The sequence below is a fragment of the Etheostoma spectabile genome, unplaced genomic scaffold, assembly GCF_008692095.1.
Source record: "Etheostoma spectabile isolate EspeVRDwgs_2016 unplaced genomic scaffold, UIUC_Espe_1.0 scaffold00019277, whole genome shotgun sequence".
Lineage (NCBI taxonomy): Eukaryota > Metazoa > Chordata > Actinopteri > Perciformes > Percidae > Etheostoma > Etheostoma spectabile.
Genome location: NW_022604792.1, coordinates 64,887 through 86,045, shown reverse-complemented (window position 1 = coordinate 86,045; position 21,159 = coordinate 64,887). Strand labels below are relative to the sequence as shown.

At 39.4% G+C, this 21,159-nt stretch overlaps 4 non-coding genes across 4 annotated transcripts; 3 read left to right on the top strand and 1 right to left on the bottom strand.

The window, feature by feature from the left end:
* Positions 1–473: 473 nt before the first annotated feature.
* trnac-gca (transfer RNA cysteine (anticodon GCA)) lies at positions 474–545 on the top strand. Its single transcript has one exon. It is a non-coding gene; the product is annotated as a tRNA-Cys (tRNA).
* A 2,665-nt stretch (positions 546–3,210) lies between these two features.
* trnal-aag (transfer RNA leucine (anticodon AAG)) lies at positions 3,211–3,292 on the top strand. Its single transcript has one exon. It is a non-coding gene; the product is annotated as a tRNA-Leu (tRNA).
* A 544-nt stretch (positions 3,293–3,836) lies between these two features.
* trnay-gua (transfer RNA tyrosine (anticodon GUA)) lies at positions 3,837–3,924 on the top strand. The gene is given in 2 exon segments: positions 3,837–3,873; positions 3,889–3,924. It is a non-coding gene; the product is annotated as a tRNA-Tyr (tRNA).
* A 3,812-nt stretch (positions 3,925–7,736) lies between these two features.
* Positions 7,737–7,952, bottom strand: LOC116684229 (small nucleolar RNA U3). The gene has a single exon (XR_004330775.1). It is a non-coding gene; the product is annotated as a small nucleolar RNA U3 (small nucleolar RNA).
* Between the last annotated feature and the right edge of the window lie 13,207 nt (positions 7,953–21,159).

Here is a 21,159-nt window from a genome sequence, read left to right as displayed (position 1 = left end):
GCCTGTGAAAAAGACATTTTCCCTTACATATGTAACAACAAATGCATGCTCTTTTGGGAATTGTTGGGTTTCTGTCATTTACACAGTGTGGTCTAGATCTTCACTATATGTAAACTGTCCTGAGATAACTTCTGTTAGGATTTCACTGTATAAATATCTGGTATGGAGTTTGTGTAGTTGAGCAAAATTGAACTAGGGCAGAAACATGGTCCACATAATTACACGTACGTAGACACTTTGAGCAATGCAGGATCCTTGTGTGGACCACGTTTCTGCGCTTAGTGTTGACATCTATTGTAATTAACATTAATTCAGCTGGGCCTTTATAGAAGATTACATTGTTTTCTTTCTTTTAACTCTCTTTCATACAGTAGATAAGATTTGGATACTTTCTCAGACTGTGAAGGTAACCACATGATGGAGGCCCAGCCATTGTTTTGCTGCACCATAATCATATTCAACATAGAGTGTGTGGGGGTATAGCTCAGTGGTAGAGCATTTGACTGCAGATCAAGAGGTCCCCAGTTCAAGTCTGGGTGCCCCCTGCAAGGATGTTTGTAAGCTGTAATTCTTATGATTGTTCTGGTTGATACTTGAAAAAAGCAAGCATGTAATTAATATTGCTTCTTTCCAGAAGCCCTTGTGCTTTCTCCCCTCTCAGATTTCCTTGGATTGTGGTGGCACCTGGATGCAGTGGATGCAGTTTGGTACTGCTGGACGCCCTGCTACGCCCTGCACTATTACTGCTACTTATATTAGTAATAGTTCTATTACCTTTGCTGCTCCCATAATTACCACTGGTCATCTTTTCATTCCATTCTCTCACTCTCTCTCTCTCTCTCTCACCCTCTCCCCCAACTGGTTGTGTCAGATGACTGCCCACCATGAGTCAGTTTTAGTCTGAGGTTTCTGCCTGTTAAAAAGACATTTTTCCTCATACAGTGAGGAAAATAAGTATTTGAACACCCTGCTATTTTGCAAGTTCTCCCACTTCTCAAATAAATAGTTTAAAAACCATACATTGTGATTTCTGGATATTTTTTTTTAGATTATGTCTCTCACAGTGGACAGGCACCTACGATGACAATTTCAGATCCCTCCATGATTTCTAAGTTGGAGAACTTGCAAAATAGCAGGGTGTTCAAATACTTATTTTCCTCACTGTACTAGGTAGACAGTTATTATTACATTAGCATACCAGTGGATTTGGAGGGTGGCCTGAAGTTTGGCACAAATGGCCGGCCAAACACCTTCAAGCTCAAGATCAAGAACTTTATTTGCCATTTGTGTTTTCACACATAGGAACTCTTGTGCAGTAGTTACTCAGAGTCAAGTTGAGTTTAAAAAGACACCCAAAGCATTTACATTATAAATAAATAAAATTTCACAAAACTAGTAAAAAGTACCAATAAAAATAAATAAATTGCATTCCTAAATTGCAAAAAAAATATAAATGCATATTGCCCTTGGCCCCTAAAGACAACCCCTTATATAGATATTAAAGTGCACGGTTAAGCTGCTGGTGTTGACGCACTGGGTCACATGCCCGGCGTAGGTGAGCAGAGACGATGGCCTACTGGTCACCGCCGCACTCCCCCAATCCTGGTTCCACCTGTTCAGGTTTTCCAGGAGGTAAAGATGGAAATTCAGCGCATTTGCACTGGTTCCTGAAAAAACAATAACATATTAATAGTCCATTAAAAAGGTCTAGCTTTCCAATCTAATGATTTTTTTAAAGAAAAGACTATACTGGGTGTTTATGATATACTGTAAGGAATTAAGAAAATACTGTAAGGGAGGCACCAACCTGGAATGAACCGGTTCAGATGGCAATGAAATGATTCCAGAGACATGGACCCTCTGGCACAGCGATACTTTTTCAGGACAACACCCCACTTCTTGATGGTACTCGTCTCTGTATAAAGCTGCACACCAGGCAGGTCCTGCACTTGACGTGGCGTTGCTGCACACGCCAGATGTGCTCCATGCGCTCCTGGTCCTGCAGAGGCAAACCCCATGAGGTCCCTCCCGTTTGCCACTCCAAGCTCCTGCAGCAGCCGCTCAAGGAGGCTGATGGTGGCCTCCTTTGGTCTGGCCACTCCCCAAACCTTGTCTGCAGCTTGCTGGACCCCTTCACTGACGCAGAAGCCACAGTCCACATACAGCAGCAGTGGGGGTGCAATGGCTGACTGATGATAGAAGCTGGACGTGCATTGTCTTGTTCTTACATGTCAATTGGATTCTGACTTTGAATTCAAATATTTGACATCTAAGAAAATTTAGGAACTGATGATGTATCAGTCATTTTGGTGGTTTCTTGGTCACAGCAACGAGCTTGATCATTGACGTACAGTTGCACGCCACGTATCACAAAACTGTTGGGGGGCCTTATGTATTTGCTTGTATTACATCAAGTGACCTGCATACCAATGACCGCAAAGATTAATATATACATGGTTTGCAGAACTGTACTTTCTAATAGAGGTAAGGCAAAAAAGAGTGATGAAGAAGCCAAAAGAGAAAATAGGGAAAGGAGTGCTGGATCTGTTATTGTTTTAAGGAAGCAGATTTACAGCTATACACTTTGCAAATCAGTGTCTCACCCTGGCCTCCATCAAAGATGCCATTTGAACCTCCAGAAACTTGCTGGTAAGAAAGCACATGCAGATCCCCCCGGTGCTGTGACCAGGATTGCTGGAATATCTAAGTAGTATGTTTTTCATGATTGTACTTTTGTTTTTGAATGGTACATGTACATATTTTAAAGAGTGGTTTTATTTCTGTGCTGCAAATTTTGACAAATTGTTTTGATCAATTGAGGTATTTCAGTGAAGTCTTTGGTGTTGGACAGTTACCTTGAAATCTAAAACTGTATATCCTATTGTCTCTGGAACAATAGTTGGCAGTTGGAGGGGTAATGGCTCTTTACAGTGAATATGCAAAAGAAGATGTTCACAAGTTCAGCCCAGGTAAATGCTCAGCCCATATTCACACAGACCTAAACCTACTCACTTATTGCTGGTTAAAGTATTCTAAAATCAATGCCAGAGAAACATGATAAAGTGTGATAACCTTTATCATGTAATATTGGCAGTTTTTAAAAAAGTATTGGCCTTTTCCTTGCAAAGGTTTTTTTTCCAATAACATTAACAAGCATACCATTAGTTAGGGTGCCTGTGTTTGTCACGATGTGGCAATCTGATATTTGCAGGTAGTGTGGCCGAGTGGTCTAAGGCGCTGGATTAAGGCTCCAGTCTCTCTGGAGGCGTGGGTTCAAATCCCACCACTGCCATTTACATATATGACATAGCTGGAAGGTGACCAATGTGATGTCTTAAAGCTGTATCATCTGGGTTGAACTTGTTACTTGTTAACCTGAGGTTCAACGATTGGTGAAATCTTCCTTTCCAGCACTTTAGAGTAGAAAATCAACAACTAATTGTGATAATCTCCATATTGATCAAACTAATCGTGATTATCACTTTTGCCATAATCGTCCAGCCCAAAGAGATCTAATGTTTTATCAAACCAGGTTGGGCAAGTAACCTTTCTGCTGACTTCTTGTTAAATAAAGCAAGTAACATCACTCAGAGAAAGCTGCTGCGATGGCTGGGAATCGAACCTAGGTCAACTGCTTGAAAGGCAGCTATGCTCACCACTATACCACCATCACTGGGCAATGCAAAGTTCACTTCAAATCTTGTAATACATCTGGGCCTTGAGACTGTGAAGTGCGCTCTATCACTGAGCTACAGGCCCAGTCAGAAAATCCCTCCAGGGTGGCCCTGTGTTATCACATTCACATGAATGGGAAGTGTGTTTATATACCTTGTCGCCCTTCGATAGCTCAGTTGGTAGAGCGGAGGACTGTAGAAGTATATATCTGAAATCCTTAGGTCGCTGGTTCAAATCTGGCTCGAAGGAGCACTCTTTTCAAGAGTTTCCCTTCACAGATCAATAAAGTGTTTCTGATTCTGATGTAGAGATGGACAGATGACCTAAAAGCTTATTACTTCTGCCGAGACAGAACAAGAAAAAAAAGAAGAGGTGGGGGAGATAGAGTTAAGTCCTGACAGAATAGAGAACTACAGACAAAAGATGTGAAATAGTGCCAAGTGTGAACAGAAAAATTGGAAAAAAACTAGCTTCTCTTCTTTCCTGTTTTGTACACAACCCAAAGTTTTACAAAACAAAATATAACTTTCCCCGAATCCCTCAGTTGAATTACAGTCAGTATTTGTCTCACAAACCATCTCAATGTCCAATTTAAATAATTTATCCAACAGAATTGAAACATTAACTCACCGCGGTTTCTGAGCCTCTGTCTCTCAAAGATGTTTGGCGAGGTTTAGAGGCAGGTGATCATCAGATCCCTGGATGCATGGAATCAGCAGTTGTCTCCTACAAGGAGAACACACAGAGGACAGATACAGAAGTCATATGAGAGGCATTGGAGATCTTATCATGAATAATTCATATGAAAATCATTGGTTAAATGTAATTTTTGGTTGGGGTTCTAGTGTTAAACTAATAAGGAAGAATTTGACAAATCAACCATAAATAAGTCCATGAACTTACTCTTTCAAATCTTACACCTGAATCTTTCATGTCTTTACCTTTACCTGACCAGGAATTGAACCCCGGCCACGGCAGCGAGAGCGCCGAATCCTATCCACTAGACCATCAGGGTGTCACATCTATCAAATTTATCTTTGTAGATGTGAGTTTCCTTTTCACTAACTGGAATAACTCATATTGTTTTAGGCGAGGAATGGCGCCTGGCTAGAGCTTCAGAAGGCAGGACATGACAGATTACACATCTGTCACATAGTCAGTTTGTAGTTTTAAATACCAAGTCTCTTGTTGTTCCTTGACTAGTTGGCCACCCCTGCTTTGCATCTTCTATCAATGTAAAATTAAGCAGAGGATGGAACAATTTGGAGGCATAACAGAGAACTAGCTTTACATCCGTGACACAGATTCGAACCGGGGTTGCTGCGGCAACAACACAGAGTACTAACCACTATACGATCACGGCCACTTGGTATCAGTAGGGCCTTGTTGTTGTGAAAGCATAGTGGGAACTCTGAATATCCCCTCTACTGATAGTTTCCCGCGTTCCATTATTGTTGACTAACAAATGAAAAATTCATGGATGGTTTATCTAGCACTGCTGATTCTGTCCTTCAGGGACCATTTTTTTTTTTCGAGGAAAAATGATTAGCAAGCAAAAACAAAAAAACAACAGCAAGAGCTTGATTATTGCTGTCGTTGGGTGACACTTAGAGGCTTAGATGAATTTACACACATGTTCAAATGATAATTTCTCATCATTTGGCTCTTTATAGATGTACATTTTCTTTGTAGAGTTTGTCCTGGGGGGTAAAGTTGGAAATGACAAACAAGGGATTTAGTTGCTAAAGAGCACTACGAACTAGCCAGGAGTTCAACCTAGAATCTTCTGAGCCGTAGTAAGACACGTTATCCATTGCGCCAAAGCTGGGGAACAATAGCCTGTAAGGGGGCGGAGAAGAGGAAAAAGGGGAAGAGGGAAGGAAGAAGGAAAAAGAAGAAAAAAGAGGAAATGAGAGAAAAGATGAGAAAGATGCTAAATTACACACAAAGGAAAATCACATCTACAAAAATAAATCTGACAGATGAGACTCCCTGATGGTCTAGTGGCTAGGATTTGGCGCTCTCACCGCCGCGGCCAGGGTTCAATTCCCGGTCAGGGAATGGTCTGGACTTAACAGATACAGGTGTTACATTTGAAAGAGAAAGTTCCTGGACTAGTTTTGGTTGATTTAGATTTGTCAAATTCTTCCTCATTAGTTTAAAGCTAGAACCCCGACACTTTTTAAAGAGTACCATTTCCTTTAAATCAGCCCCCCGACAGCAGATGTATCCTTTTGTCATCATTGATGGGTCGTAAACACTTCATCTGCCTCCATCTCAATAACAATTATTTTCATTTTTTCAAGCAGTAACTAAACCCATAACCAACATTTTTAACTAAAAACCAATGTATTTGAGTGTCAAATAATGTTATTGTTGGATTCACGTCCAAATTTTGACATTTTAGTGCAATGCAAAGGTGCATAACAGATTGCTTTCTGCTTACCTGGAGCGATGCAGAGCAGGGGTGGCCAACTAGTCAAGGAACAGCAAGAGACTTGGTATTTAAGAATACAAACTGACTATGTGACAGATGTGTAATCTGTCATGTCCTGCCTTCTGAAGCTCTAGCCAGGAGCCATTCCTCGCCTAAAACAATATGAGTCATTCCAATGAGTGAACAAAAATAAATTTGAAAAATGAGACTCCCTGATGGTCTAGTGGCTAGGATTTGGTGCTCTCACCGCTGCGGCCTGGGTTCAAGTCCCGGTCAGGGAATGGTCAGGACTTGACACACTGTAAAAAAGAATCTGTGATTTTACATACATTTTCCTGTTAACTTTACAGATTATTTCTGTTTTTTTTAAATGCAGAAAAACACCAATAAATTACAAAAATAAACTGTGAATTTAATAAGTGGAACATGGATGTGTAGAGATGGGTTTTCAAACAATGCACCTTTTGACATTTTGACATGTCACAGTAGGAAAAGCAAAGTTATAAATAAAAATGAATTATGGCTCAAATCAATTTACATTTTCACAGTAGACATAAGGCATTACAAAGTCAAGACACTAGGTGCTGATTGTGAAGGGCAAATGAAGCTTTGGTGAACCACTGAACCACTTAGAGGAACTGGTTTGAAAATGGGTTCATTACTAGAAGCTTCAGTAACAGCGAACTCGCCTGGTGAAGGGCCAAGGCTGCATCCAAATGATCCCGACAAGATAGTGGACAGGAGGCTTTAGACTAGTGACACTCACGTGGACTAACAATGAGATAGCATTCTTTTTAAAATAAAGATTGATGGATTTGTGTATTGTATTATTGGGTTTTAGGTAAAGAGTGCTTGGGGAAACAGAGGATGTGCTGGGATAATATGGCACAAGTTGGGTGTGCTTGTGTAACTGCGGCCGGGGGGTATGTGGGACAGGACTGTGGGTCGGCGTTGTTGGTACGTGAGTGGAAATATATCCAACATGCTAACGCATATCCAACGCCATCACCCAGACATGCCAATAACTGGAACGAGACAAAAAAAACTGTCCAACGTCTCCTCCCTACAGTGGTTAACCAGCCTTTAGATCCAAATACAAATAGGGCCAAAAAATCACTGAATCAATCAGGATTTCCACATCACCTTCAACGCCCGTATCCACTCGTAGAGTAACCTGGCTTCAAGTATTTGCTGTATGTACTCAAACCTCGTTACAACATGCCATCCCGTCCACCGGGACCTCAGTGGACCGTTCCACCCCTTTAATACATGTCAATCAAGCAGAGCCTGTAAAGGCCACACAGTCTGATTAGTCAAGTGGAAACACCTGTGGGAGTGGAACATGGATGTGTAGAGATGGGCTTTAAAACAATACACCTTTTTGACATGTCAAAGTAGGAAAAGCAAAGGTAGAAATAATAATGAATTATGGCTTAATTCACTTTACATTTCTACACTGGACATAAGGCATTAGAAAGTCAAGAAAATAGGTGTTAACCCTCTCAAGTAACCTTGTCCACCATGGACTAAACATACTTGTAGACTGACTATAACTTCAGTTAATCAGAAAGCTTAGCATGATTAATTACCTTGACACATGTTAGTTTTCCACACATGTAATACTACCACTCTGATCATATTTCCTTCCTCAATACTCCATAAAGAGGCATAGAATGATCATCAATGACAGAGAGCATATGAAGTGAATCATTACTCTCTGTCAGCTTCACGCTCAGAAAGGAATATCACGACTCATCATCGTGGTCAGCGAGACCAAACACTTTAGAAACACATTCCTCAAGTCAGAAACTCTAGAAATGGTCCCTGAAAGTATAGTCTTGGTTAGACTGAGGGGGGGGGGGAAACTGCATCTCATTCACTGCAGAGTGATTGTCACTCAGGGTTCAGAGGGACAGAGGCTAATCGTTACGTGCTCCAGATGACTCTGAGGTGAGAAAATCTATTTAGATCTTTAAGAAGACCGATATGTAGATTGAATTAGACTTTCAGTCCCTGTTGTCTCAATACTTCAGTGTCAGCCTACTTATTCTCTACAATAAATGCTCCAGTCCTTTCTTTGCATTTAAACACCAGCCAATCACAAGTGTTACTTGTGAATAGTCAATGTGTGAGTAATCAGGAAGCTCACATAAAAGATAGTAGAAAGGTCTACCAAATGTTTAACTTTACAACCCGTAAGCTGTTGGAGCCTTGGTTGCCGCAGGATCCCAAACCTCGCCTCAAAAATGTCAATTACAGATTTTCCAGCCCTTCGCCATAAACAGCAGAGCAGAGTGGCGCAGCGGAAGCGTGCTGGGCCCATAACCCAGAGGTCGGTGGATCGAAACCATCCTCTGCTATTTCCTGTGCTTTGTATCAGAACTAAGTGTATTTCCTGTTTGTTGGTGTTTAACAAAGCATTAATTTCTGTAATGCAAAGTCTACACCTGCTGAAGAGCAGACTTAATGGCATGACAAGTTTCATCTATAAAAATGGAAGCTACGCTGCTCATTCCCGCGAAGACACCCATAAAAACTAGAGTCTAATACAAAAAATATATTACAGTACAAGTACATAAATACAGTAAAATAGAGACTGTAAAACATGTACATTTAAAGTGCTTGTTGTTCTGTCTGATAGTCTGAGGTAACACATCTGTTGCCTTTCTGATGGACAGTACAACGTTCACTGAAAATCTTGTAACACAGACTGAAAATACATGCTAAGAAATACATTGGTGGAGATGGGTCACTTCCACTAGTTCTGAGATAACACTGTCTTTTCTACCATTCTTGAGGAACACCTCTCGTTGTCGGCAGGATTCAAACCTGCACGGGGAGACCTCGATGGATTTCTAGTCCATCGTCTTAACCGCTCGGCCACAACTACCTGCAATTTAGTGTCAGACCTATTGGAACAAATGTTCGTAAACTTTTCGATTAGTTAGTAGTAGTTACCAGACACGGGCAAAGTGCAAATCGTAGTGCACTTCCTGTCTCTGTGGATCCTCGTGGAGGCAGCTTGATTGATTGATATTCTCCCTTATTTGTACCATAACAGAGATCTAATATTTTATCAAATTGGGTTGGGCGAGTAACCTTTCTGGCTAATCTTGACAAATAAAGCAAGTACCCACACAATGAAAACTACTGCGATGGCTGGGAATCAAACCCAGGTGAATTGCTTGGAAGGCAGCGATGCTAACCACTATACCACCATCACTGGGCAATGCAATGTTGACTGCAAATCTTGATACACATCTGGGCATTGAGACTGATTTTGCATTAATTACCATAAATGCAAGGAGGTCACGTCAACTCACAACACTGTGCTATTCAAATATGCACTAATCCTTTTCAATAGTTGAGTAAAGCAGGACATGGGTAAAGTGCACCGAGTTTTTAGACACTTGATAAGTTAATCATCCACTTTAGGGCCTTTTAATACTCGCTGCATTGTTTCATTTTCTCTTTCAGAATAACAGCTTCTGCAGCTCTTTGACAGACTGGACAAGGAATGCCTGCTGGAGATGCTGGGGATTGAAACCAGGTCCTCACACATGCAAAGCATGCGCTCTACCACTGAGCTACATCCCCTGAAAGTTTCCAACTTTCTTTTACTTTTTCTAAGATCATTGAATAAGAGAAGAACGCTATCGGAAAACTGACTCGGTCAGTGGAGCAATGAAAAGACCCCATGACAATCTACCTGACCATAGCCTTTCAAGTCAGTGACAAATCTAAGCTGCATTTCCTTTTTACCAAAATTCAATTTCCAATTTTGGTAAAATGTTTTGCGTCAAAAGTAGTCTGTTGTTCAATATAATCAGACAGCTCAATCTGGCAGTGTTGCCATAAAAACACTACATGCCAAACAAACTACTTGAACATTGCCCTTCTAGTGACTGACTGATCACATTTCCTTGATGCAAAAGTGGTAATGCATTTTGTTTGTTTGTTTTATTTGATCCCCATTAGGACCAGAGATGGCAAAAGTACTCACTTTCCGTACTTAAGTAGAAGTACAGATACTTGTGTTAGAAAATACTCCGGTAAAAGTGGAAGTAATGATTAAACTTCTTTACTCAAGTAAAAGTAACAAAGTACAGGCTTGAAAATTTACTTAAAGTATAAAAGTAAAAGTAGCCTTGCAAATGACAACCATTTTTTATGTAAAGCTACCTGGAGCACACAAATGTTACTAGAGAGACGCTGAGGAACTTCAGTGGACATGGAGGACATGTCTTTATATGGCAATGGCTACATTTTAAATGGATGTCTGCCAACAGGCCTAAAACATAACATATATGATTATTATGACAGAAACTGGGACTCCAGGTTATTAAGATTCTGACTCATTAGCAAGATATGAATTCAGTTGTGATTCTGTGAGAATTCACAGATCCAGTTTCTATTTTTAATCTTTCCCCTTAACATTTAAATGAATCTACATTTATGTATTTGCTCAAATACGGCTTCTGGAAATAAAATAAAGGATTAAAAGATGAATGACTAAACAGACATTAATGAAGAAGTTCCCCAGCACATTGGCCAGGAGTCCTTCTTGATGCCTACTGTCTCAAACATCTCTCTCAGATAAGGCCGAGGATGATGGGAATGTCTTGCTGTTTTCTTCTTTTTCAATCATGTCGCCCTCCATAATACTATGTGCTAACGTTAACACCATCCATACTAATATGTGCTAACGTTAGCACCATCCATACTACTATGTGCTAACGTTAGCACCATTTATACTAATATGTGCTAACATTAGCGCCATCAAGCCTCAATGATTTGCTGTGAATTAATGCAGAATGCTGAATCTGTTGAGTTGTCTTAGTCGTGCGTCAAATGCAACGTACAGTAGATGTATTCCCATCTATTTAGATTGAATATGGTATTGACGACGTAAACAATAATAGCGATAACTCCAGTAAAATGATGTGGAAGTTGAGGACTAGATTAGGACTGGATTAAAGCTGATTTTGGTTTCCAACTTGGCCCCCGGTGTGTCTGTTAAAACAGATGGAGACAACTTCTCTCTAGCTAAGTTTCCATCCACTTGTCAATTGAACTACAGTATCAGTTCGGTTAAAAAAAAAAAAACTCATGCGAATAAAGCTGGTGAAACTGTTGGTGCTTCATTAAGATCAACGTGGAACCTAGCTAACAGGTGAAGAAAACACCAAAACCCCTAATTAACTTATTTTAAATGTGCAAGAACTGTAGATTAACAGGCTTAAGTGAACTGACAACATGAGTTATACAACGTACAGTTCTCAAAGAGGCACACACACAATCTCAGCTGATTATCCTCCAAACAGCTCTTTTTCTTTCTTCTCACTTTTTTCTCTGTGTGGCGCGTGCACCCGCTCGCGGTGTGATGCGCGTGTCCACACTTTTCTCCGACATGAAAACCTCTTGTACAAAACTAAAGTAACAAGCCAATTTTGTAAAATGTAAGGAGTAGAAAGCACAGATATTTGTGTTGAAATGAAAGGAGTAGAAGTAAAAAGTCACCACAAAAATAAATAGTAAAGTACAAATATCAGAAAAATCTAGGCCTACTTGAATACAGTAAAGAAGTTAGCTACCTACCTACGTTAGCAACGTTAGCTCTATAAACCCCGCTGCTAAACTCTGGGCAATGTTAGCTAGCCAAGAAACGGTAGTAGCCTTAGGTAACTAACTTGACGTTAACTACATAACAACAAGAGGTAACGCACTCCGTGTCAGTCAAAGCTCAGTTGACTTTTGTTATTTGCTGAGCAAATTATAAATATACGTTAGCTACATACATTCATGTTGTGTTGCAAAGAAAATACTTTAGCATGCTAACAACGTCAATCAGCTGGCAAACAAATGTACTGTTAGTGCAGGCAAGAAGTCTCTCTCTCTCTCTCTCTCTCTGGAACCTTATTCTCTCCCTGAGCATGGGAAAGCACTCACAGTTTAAGCATAAAGCACGGTTTAACCACATCCACGGGCATTCATGCTACACGCCTTGAATATTCAATTCAACCAATCACGGAGGGGGTGCGAGCATTATTTCGCCTGACAGGAAAACACAGAAGATTACTTAATTATGAATTCATTTTTTATTAATGGCCAATATAATATTGTATCTTTTTTAAATTTTAATTATTTATTTATTTATTATTATTCTGTGCATTTTTCTGCTGATGCTGTCATCACCTGGCACCTTAAAAGAAGAGAAAAAGAGTAGTTAATTCTTTACTGTGATTGGGAGACAGCGCCCCCAAAATCCCTTTTGTGGAGAAAGATTGAATTACTCCATTCTTTCATTTGGACTGGTGGACCGAACAGCAGTAAGTAAGGTTGTCTAGGTATTACATTTTTAACAAATGGTATTTTTTTTTCTTTGTGGTGTTAAACATATGGCTTAGCATTTGCTAGTATAATTGCAGACTTTCAGACAGACCATTATAGATAGCCTATAGGCCTATATAGATATTTTTATACATCAAGGTTAGTTACTTAGCTAGCTAATCCAAAAAGCACATGGCAGGTTAGCATAATTGCTTTGAAAGTAGGCAATTTAGTGACTAGCTTGGATGCCGTTCTGGTTCTAATTGTGATGTGCCTTGATTTGGCTAAATATTAGTGTAAATGTTGCATGCTGAAATGTATGATTTTCCTTTTTTGCTCCGTTTGTTCAGATGGCATCTCCAATGAGACTTCCAACTGTAGACAATCCAGAAATTGAGAGGGCCCGCCAGGCCCTGCAGCTTTGTGCAGTAGGTTGAATGTTTTTTGTGTGCTTTGATTCTTAATAATGTCTGCATGTCATGAGCATGTCAGCTGCGTGGCGTGACCGTTTGATTTCGGCTCCCATGTGAAGAGCTTGTACACGTCCTGCGTGACACATGCATTCTAGAAATAGCAACAATTCCAAAATTTGTAGTACAGTGAAAAGGTTCACAAGTAATTGCAATTGACATAATAGTCTCTTTCAGTCAATTTATTTAATACTTTTTTAAGAAATATAAAAGTTTGATTGAATCCCATCTTTAACTTATATTGCTGTCATGTAACACAGATAATGTAATAACACAGGTACACAGCAGCCCGACGTAAACCACACATCTTAATTATCATAACTCAATTATCATAACATTTTAAATAACAATACAAATATAATCACTTATATAAATGCATTTTTGCATGTCTAAACAAGGGGCATGTAGTAAGATATGTGCAATGTAGTAGCAGTGATATATACTGGTAATAATTAGAAGGCTAAATAGTATGAAGAGCAGTAGAATATGGCTATGTACAGAGCTATCTCACCAGGTCTCTAAAAGTTAATTTACAATTTAAAAAATAGGACATAACATAATTACAAGTAAGCCTCAATATAACTAAAATATTTTAAGCTTAAAGAATAAGAGGAAGGATGGATCCCCTTATTTTTTTAACATCAGTACTTTGATAATGAAATATTACAAAGATAATAAATCTGATTAAACCATAAAACAAACAAAATATAAACACATCCAACAATGAAAAATATAATTAATTCAATAAATTGTTCCATGTGTCAATCTTAAATGTATAAAGTGCTAGACCATGCAGTTGTATGACAATCTTTTTTTTTGGAATTGCAGTACGCATGCAACGACCCGGCTGTTCCCCGGCACACCCTGTTCCCCGGTTCTCCCTGTTCCCCCAGTTGATGGAGGCCACAACTGGGGTGATGACAGTGGTGTGCTGGGAACACCGGCAAAGGAAGGCAGCAGAAAGCCAGCAGAAATGGATGCGTAGGAGGCTGGAGAGCCTCCAAAGGGACAAAATCAAAGCGGAAACAAAGGTGCAACAACTCCAGCTCTGCACCTCACCGCAGCGTTCATTAGAGATGGTAAGTTTTTAGTTGCGCTGCATATTGTCACAGCTACGACTGTGATAGTATGGGTAATTAGTAAGTAAGTACTATCTGTTCAAAAAAAAACTAGAGTAATGTAAGTGGGTGGCCAGACCAATAACAAAAAAATAAGATAAAATAGACCATTAATACCACACTGGGAAAACATCCCTTGTTACAGTTGCTCAAAACAAAATCACGCACATCAAAATAATAATATGTAAAGTATTATAATACTTTTTTATTTAATCAGGTAGACCACTGAGAACTGATTCTCATCTGCAATGGCAACCTGGCCAAGTAAAATATGAGCGTACAAGACAACATATTGTTTCACATACAATAAAATCCAATATTACAGATTACAAATAAAGTAGAGATTTATTTGGTATTATAACAAGGAAGTTAATGGATATGTAAAAGTTATAAAGTAATAACAGAATAAACATGAATCACTAGTGACATACTATACTGTAGTAAGACTCAGCGTACAGTACATGTGCATTGGTGTCTGTAATTCATAAATAAACATGCATTTTCCTGCATTTTCTCAAGTGATAGCTCATGTTACATGGTTGTTAATCTTTTAAAAGGATAGGCTATTATGATATGTTGCTCAAAATCAACTTAACAAATGTTACTAGCAGCAATACAGACATTTACCGTCCAGGAACGGACATTATTAACACCACTATACAGGATCTGTAACTCACCAACAATTTAGCACATTTAGTGTTTGAAATAGGTTTTGTTAATAGGGTTATTAGAAGATTATTTTGATACTCAAAGCTTACTTTTATATTGATTTTTTTGCAGATGCAGCAATGGAGGCAGAGGAAGGAGAGGAGGGTGTGCCAGGAGAGGAGGGAGAGGAGTGATGTTGGTGGACAACTACTTGTTTTTTTTCTGTCATTTTTTTACACTTTTCTTTTTCGTTTTTCACTTTTTTTTTAAATAAAGGTTTTATTGAAAATGAGTTTCACATGGTATTGTTTTAATTGAAGTTGAGCTTTCCCAAACCTAGCATCATACTGTTTCAAATTAACTACAAACCTTTTTTCTTAGAGAAAGTACAAACACTCAGCCTTTTTTTTAATTTTTATATTTATTAACAAATACAATAACAACCATTCAGACATTGCAATTCAAAACATGAAGTTCTAGTGAGGGAAATTGCAACTTATATAACAAGATCAGGTATGAACGGTAAAAAAAAACAATGTAAACAAAACCATGAGGTAGACAGCAGAGTAATAATAAAGAAATATAAAGGAAATTAATGTGTCAGATTTGTAATATATTGTGGCAACAGGTGTTCTTAATTAAAATGATTGGAGTATTGGAAAACTTAGATTTATGAATATGAAACTTCCCAAATAAAATAAAAAGATTAACAATATTGCATATATTTCTATCTTTACATTCAAAATATGTAATAATATGTTTCCCTTCCAGTGTAGATAAAATCTGATATAACAGATTATTTTTGGTAACCTTTTTTTTTTAATATCTCACTCATTTAAAAATAAACAGCATAAATATTTCAAACTGCACTATATTCATAGACCCTTTGGATGTGACATCACACACTAATTACACGAATTATGAACGCCATGACGGGCTGCCGAAGAGCTCTGCTGTACGGCAAGCCAAATGCATAAATGTTGATTCATAAACAATCTGCAGAGATGTGTATCGACTGCATTTCTGGTTTAAATGACCAACATACAGCCAACATATGTTCACATGTAAATGAGTAAAGTATGTGTTTATTTTTTGGGAGAAACCGTGCTTGATATCTGAATGCCCATTCAGCCCAATAAACACCAAAGTCTTGTCTTTAGTTTGAACTTGTAATTATGTTTCTACGTTAAAGTATGGCGATACAGCATGGCCCCAAAGAGGTGTTGTTTTGAGCGATGTTGAGTGATTTCCTGAAGATTTCCCATTAAAGTCTACGAGGAATTGTGTTTTGCAGATTGCAGATTACACACATTTTCATGTATTTTGTGTGCACGTGTTGGCAACGCTCCTTAACCTATAGTAGCTTACTAACGTTAGCTACTTCATGACAGCTAGCTACTATCCGATTAACAGTCAGCTAGCACGTCTATGTGCTCTAACTCAGCTAAATGTTTTAAATCCCAGAATACTTAAGTAACGTTACCGTTGTATATCGTGTAATGCTGCTTTCAGTAGATGGCAGCTGATTAGACAACAAAACAATAACAGGTTTACTAACGTAACTTCTCTATAGTAATTAGTTACGTTAACGTTAAAAAAACATACAATTAGTGCAGAAATGCATCCCTTTCTCTATTTCCCTGAGACAGTGAACTAACTATAAACCAGCAGGAGTAACCGAGCTCCAGCAGCTGGTTGCTAGTCTTTTAGCTCGTGATATACGTTACAGCTTTCAGGGCCAATGACTTACGCTCCCCCAATAAGAGGATCCTGACGGGTTTCATGTTTCCTCTCTGTTTGACAAAGAGTCAGACACGCTGCAGTATTACACTGATATTTATTTTTATGTGAATGTCTAATTTTGAATATTTACGTAACCATCATGACTAACCATAGACCGTTAATATTAACAGACAGAGCATGTGTGACGTCACCCATCAGTCTGTGGAGATCTGATATGAGTCATTGAGTTTGTAGTTGTGGGTGCAGCCATCCTGGCTCTGGATGTGCTGATTTTAGACGAGAGGGCGGAGTGAGAGAGGAGCCATAGACGGGTGGATGGGATATACAGTCTATGGGCGGGATCAGACTGTGACGTTAGCAACACTGCTTCACTCTTACGATTTACGTTACGTTGCGTACTTTCAATTCCAATCTGGATGTAGCTGCTGCTTTAAGATAGCCTACGTAATTCAAAGTAAGATTTAGCTTTGCTAAGTTGTAAGTGTTACATGTGGAACTAGGTTGAACCCCAATGAAGACAACACAGACAAAAATGATAGATTAAAAGGTTTATTCCAATGTACAAGTTATGGGATGCATCAGGGAAAAGCCAAGTCCAAATCCAACGGGAATCCGGGGTACAAAGCGTGTGGTACCGTGTTTCTGAGGGTCCATGTCCAATAATCCAGAGATCTAGTGTGGAGAGCAGGAGTGAACTGAAGTGGCAGCAGGAGTCAGGTTCACGGAACTGTGGCAGACAAAGAATAATCAGGACAAGCAAGTATCACAAACACAAATGCAAACCAGTAGAGCCAGTAGAGACTAACGTAATCGTCTTGTCTATGATCTGACGAAGAGTGGTAGGTTGACCGGGTATTTGAAGCAGAAGTGATTAGAGATGATGAGCAGCTGGAACCCTGCCTCCCGCACACCAGACTTCACTCCTGCAATTAAGGGTAGACAGAGGGGAGGGGGGGCAGAGACAGAGCGCTACCAGCAGCAGACCTAACAGTAAGTATATTTTTGTCCTATAGTTTTTACAAAGAAGAGGAGTCCCATTGTAAAGTAAATGTATCTGTAAGTTACCATGTAAATTATCTGTAAAGTTAGCTTGCCACTTAGCTAGCTATGGTAAAACATGCTAACGTTAATTTTCTACAAATCAAAGTTTACTTTTCTGAATTTAAAGCAGCGAAATGCAAAACGGGGATTGTCGTATGCTTATCATTACCTAAAACTAACTATTAGCACATGTATAACCAAGTTTCTTATAACGTTTGGTTAACTGTAATAACTATAATACTACAATAATGTTGTGCTACTGTTTGCCCCGTCTGTTTGTAGTGGGCACATTTAGCCTTGACATGCACGTTTGAAGTTACTTCCACACATGCAGCACTTTGCCAAACCGGATGCACTGGCCAGAGAGAATCTTTTTTTTTTTTTTTTTACACTGGTGGGAAAATAAAGATTTAAATTCAACAGGTTTTGTCTTTACCTCTTTATCCATCTTCATTAGCGGCTATTTTATGTATGGGAACATGCATGAGTGTTAGGAATGAGCGAGTACAACATTATCTGCATCTGTTTACCACATGAATTATCTGTATCTGTGCTCCGACTGGGCGGGGCCTAACGGTTGTCTCGAAATGGGCGGGGCTTTAACCGGCATGTTATTTTAAGCATGCAATTGATATGGGTTGATCAGAAATAGTTATATTTATTGCTGATCAGAAAACTATTTACATGACAGCATCAAGCTTCAGATCAATGGTGTTGTCAAGGTAACAAACAAACTATACAGTACAAGTTTTGCAACATTGAATACAACACCCGCGGTTGCAATTATGACGTAAAATGTGTTCTTCGGATCAAATTGAATAAATTAGAGCCAGCAGACGGTAAAAATAAAAAAATCTGCGACAGAGAGAGACGCAACGTTTTCTACCAAGTACCATGTCTGAACAAACCCCACGTGTACAAGAAGTTTACTGGTTACTATGTAAGTACTACAAACTGAAGTAATAAACAAACCTGAAGCTGAAGAAACCCTAAATGGTATCAGAAAAGACCTGAGTGACTGAGGGAGAGGGAGAGAGAGAACACTGTTCTCAGTGTTCTGTGTGTGAGTGAGAGTGAGAGTGAGTAGAGCGGAGCAACACAAGAAATCTGTATGTGTGTAGGGGTGGGGCACTGGGACTAGCCTATCACAGAACGCAGACACAGTCGGCTACCCAATTAGGAGTTGTATTCAATCCGAGCACAGATATTGACCGTTTTACTGGTATAATACTTGTACTCGGAAAAAGTGCTTTATCCGTACAGGATACTCGTTTCAGCCGAGTATCTGGCTCATTTCTAATGAGTGTACTGTTTTCTTGCCCATGTAGAAAAAATATATAAGGTGTCGTACCAGGGGCCTGGTATAGTATCACGGATTGTGTATGGTCTCAATTTTGTGTATTATTTCCTTTTTTTCCTTTCTTCTTTTAAAAAAAAAATGTTTTTACTAATTGATGCATGTATAAAAGGACACTGGGTTGTGACGTAGAGGGGGGTCATCCGCTGATCGATCGGGAGCAAGAGGGGACTCTGGAGAGATCATGGAAGGAAGCGGTCGCGTTTAGGTGGCTCTTTGTGGCAGGTTTTCCAGGCGACACCAACCACGGGATTAAGTATTTTCTTGGTGGATTAACAGTTGGGATTTCTCCTCTGGACTACTGCAGCGACCCTGATGCTAAACGGACCGGGGAAAGGTTGGGTAAGTTATCCGTGTGGGCAATAATTGACTGCGGCTCTCTTGTCATGTTTTGTTTGGTTTGTTTTCTACGTTTCTGGATCTGGACTATTTAAGTTTACTGACTGACATTTGTTTTGTTGGGACATTGGGGGGGGGTTTGGGGAAACGTGGTTAAATTTGGAGGGGATTCTTTAAGGGCTTTTAACGTGTTAAACCTATATTCAATGGTCTTCTTTTCGTTTTTTACCCTTTTTATTGAGCCTACTTAAAGGTAGTTAGGGTGTTTGTGGTGTTTAGGGTATTCAGTAGGGATGAGCTGGATACGCTGCTGAAACGAGTATCTGTCTCTCTTCCATCCGAGTGCAGAGTAAGTTATAATTAAATAATAATCTTAAGTTATAGAGCATAGTGCAAAGGATGCTGGGATAAGTAATAAGGATAAGTCAGGTTTTGGCGTTGTGCGAGGGTTGTTTGCAAGGCGTTTAACACGTCAATGCAAACTAATGATAGTCTACTTTGCGCAATTATGTACAGGAGTGAGCGAGCGAGCGAGGGAGGGAGTGGCCCGACTATGTACAGTACAATGAAAGAAGTAGCGTTTGAGGTGAGGCACAACCACACAATTCCGATTATTAACATACAGGTACTGACTTTGCTTTGTTTTTGTCAAAGTAATTTCAGAAAAGTAATACGATTAATTAAAAGTTGACCATGTAATTTACATTCATTGACTAAATTGGAGGAAACATTTTAGAGAGATTTTAGAGTGATGTCATTCATAATGATAGTGTGGTTGTCACAGAACAGAATGATTGACTCAAATGCACAGCTAGGGGAAAGGTATTTGAGGGAAGAAGAAAAAGAAGAGTGTGGGAGCGGGGAGGTGGACACCAGGAACAGGGAGGCAGGAATCCAAGTGAGAAAAAGGGACTGAGGAGGAAGCAGGAGCACAAAGAGCTTAAGAGCATGAGAAGCTGAGAGGGATGATGAAGAGGAGGGGGCGTCGTGGAAGGAGGACCGGGGTCTGAAGCCAGCTGACCAGAGAAAAGTTAAACTAAAAAGGAAACACAATGAGAGTAAGTACAGCGAATACACATGGGAACACGAGGAATTACACCCATGTAGCTAAAAACAATATTAAGGTGAAGAGCCGGGGTAGATATACAGAGGTTGATGATGATGGCAGGCAGGTGCGGCATCGAGGATCCGTGATTGCAGATGGGAGGCAGGTGTGAGTAATCAGCTGGCTTCAGACCGGAGAGGGGAAAGAAAACCAAACAAAGGACAGGGCAGGATGACAGAAAATGAAGTAAAATAATAAACAAAACAAAAATTCACAGCCAGCTAGACCCCAACCATGACAGTGATCAGACCTGATGAAATGTCTCATGCTATTGAGAAATTGGCTGTGAACAAAGCGTGTGTTCTAGACCTAATAACAGCTGAACATCTGAAGTATGCAAGCCATAGAATCTCAGTGTTACTTGCTATATGTTTCTCTGGATCATTTGCACATGGCAATTACCTCACCCTATCTGTAATGTTAGTCCCAGTTATCCCAGTCCTAGTTATTTCAAGTATAGAAAACTACAGGCCTATCGCTTTAGCAAGCATACTCTCTAAAGTGTTAGAACAAATTCTATTTGATAGGCTACAAGAATATATAACTACTGACAATAAGTTTGGTTTTAAAAAGAAACATAGCACAAATTTGTGTATATATGCACTGGAAGAAGTATTCACCAAGGGTAAAAGCCATGGTTCAACAATGTTTTCATGTTTCCTTGATGGATTCAAAGCTGTGCTAAAGCCTTGTTAAAGCTTTCAGCCCTGTCATGTTTCATAAAAAAAAAAGTAGTGTGTAATACGTATTCTATCTGAATTAAAGTGTTTGGACTATATCATTAATTAAATTAACAAGCCCCGCTCTCCTATTCGTTGATGAATTTAACGTTATTGTATTCTTTTCTGAGAGAAAGGTGGCATATTGAGAAGATGTTGGCTTCGGCGCGTCGCCAA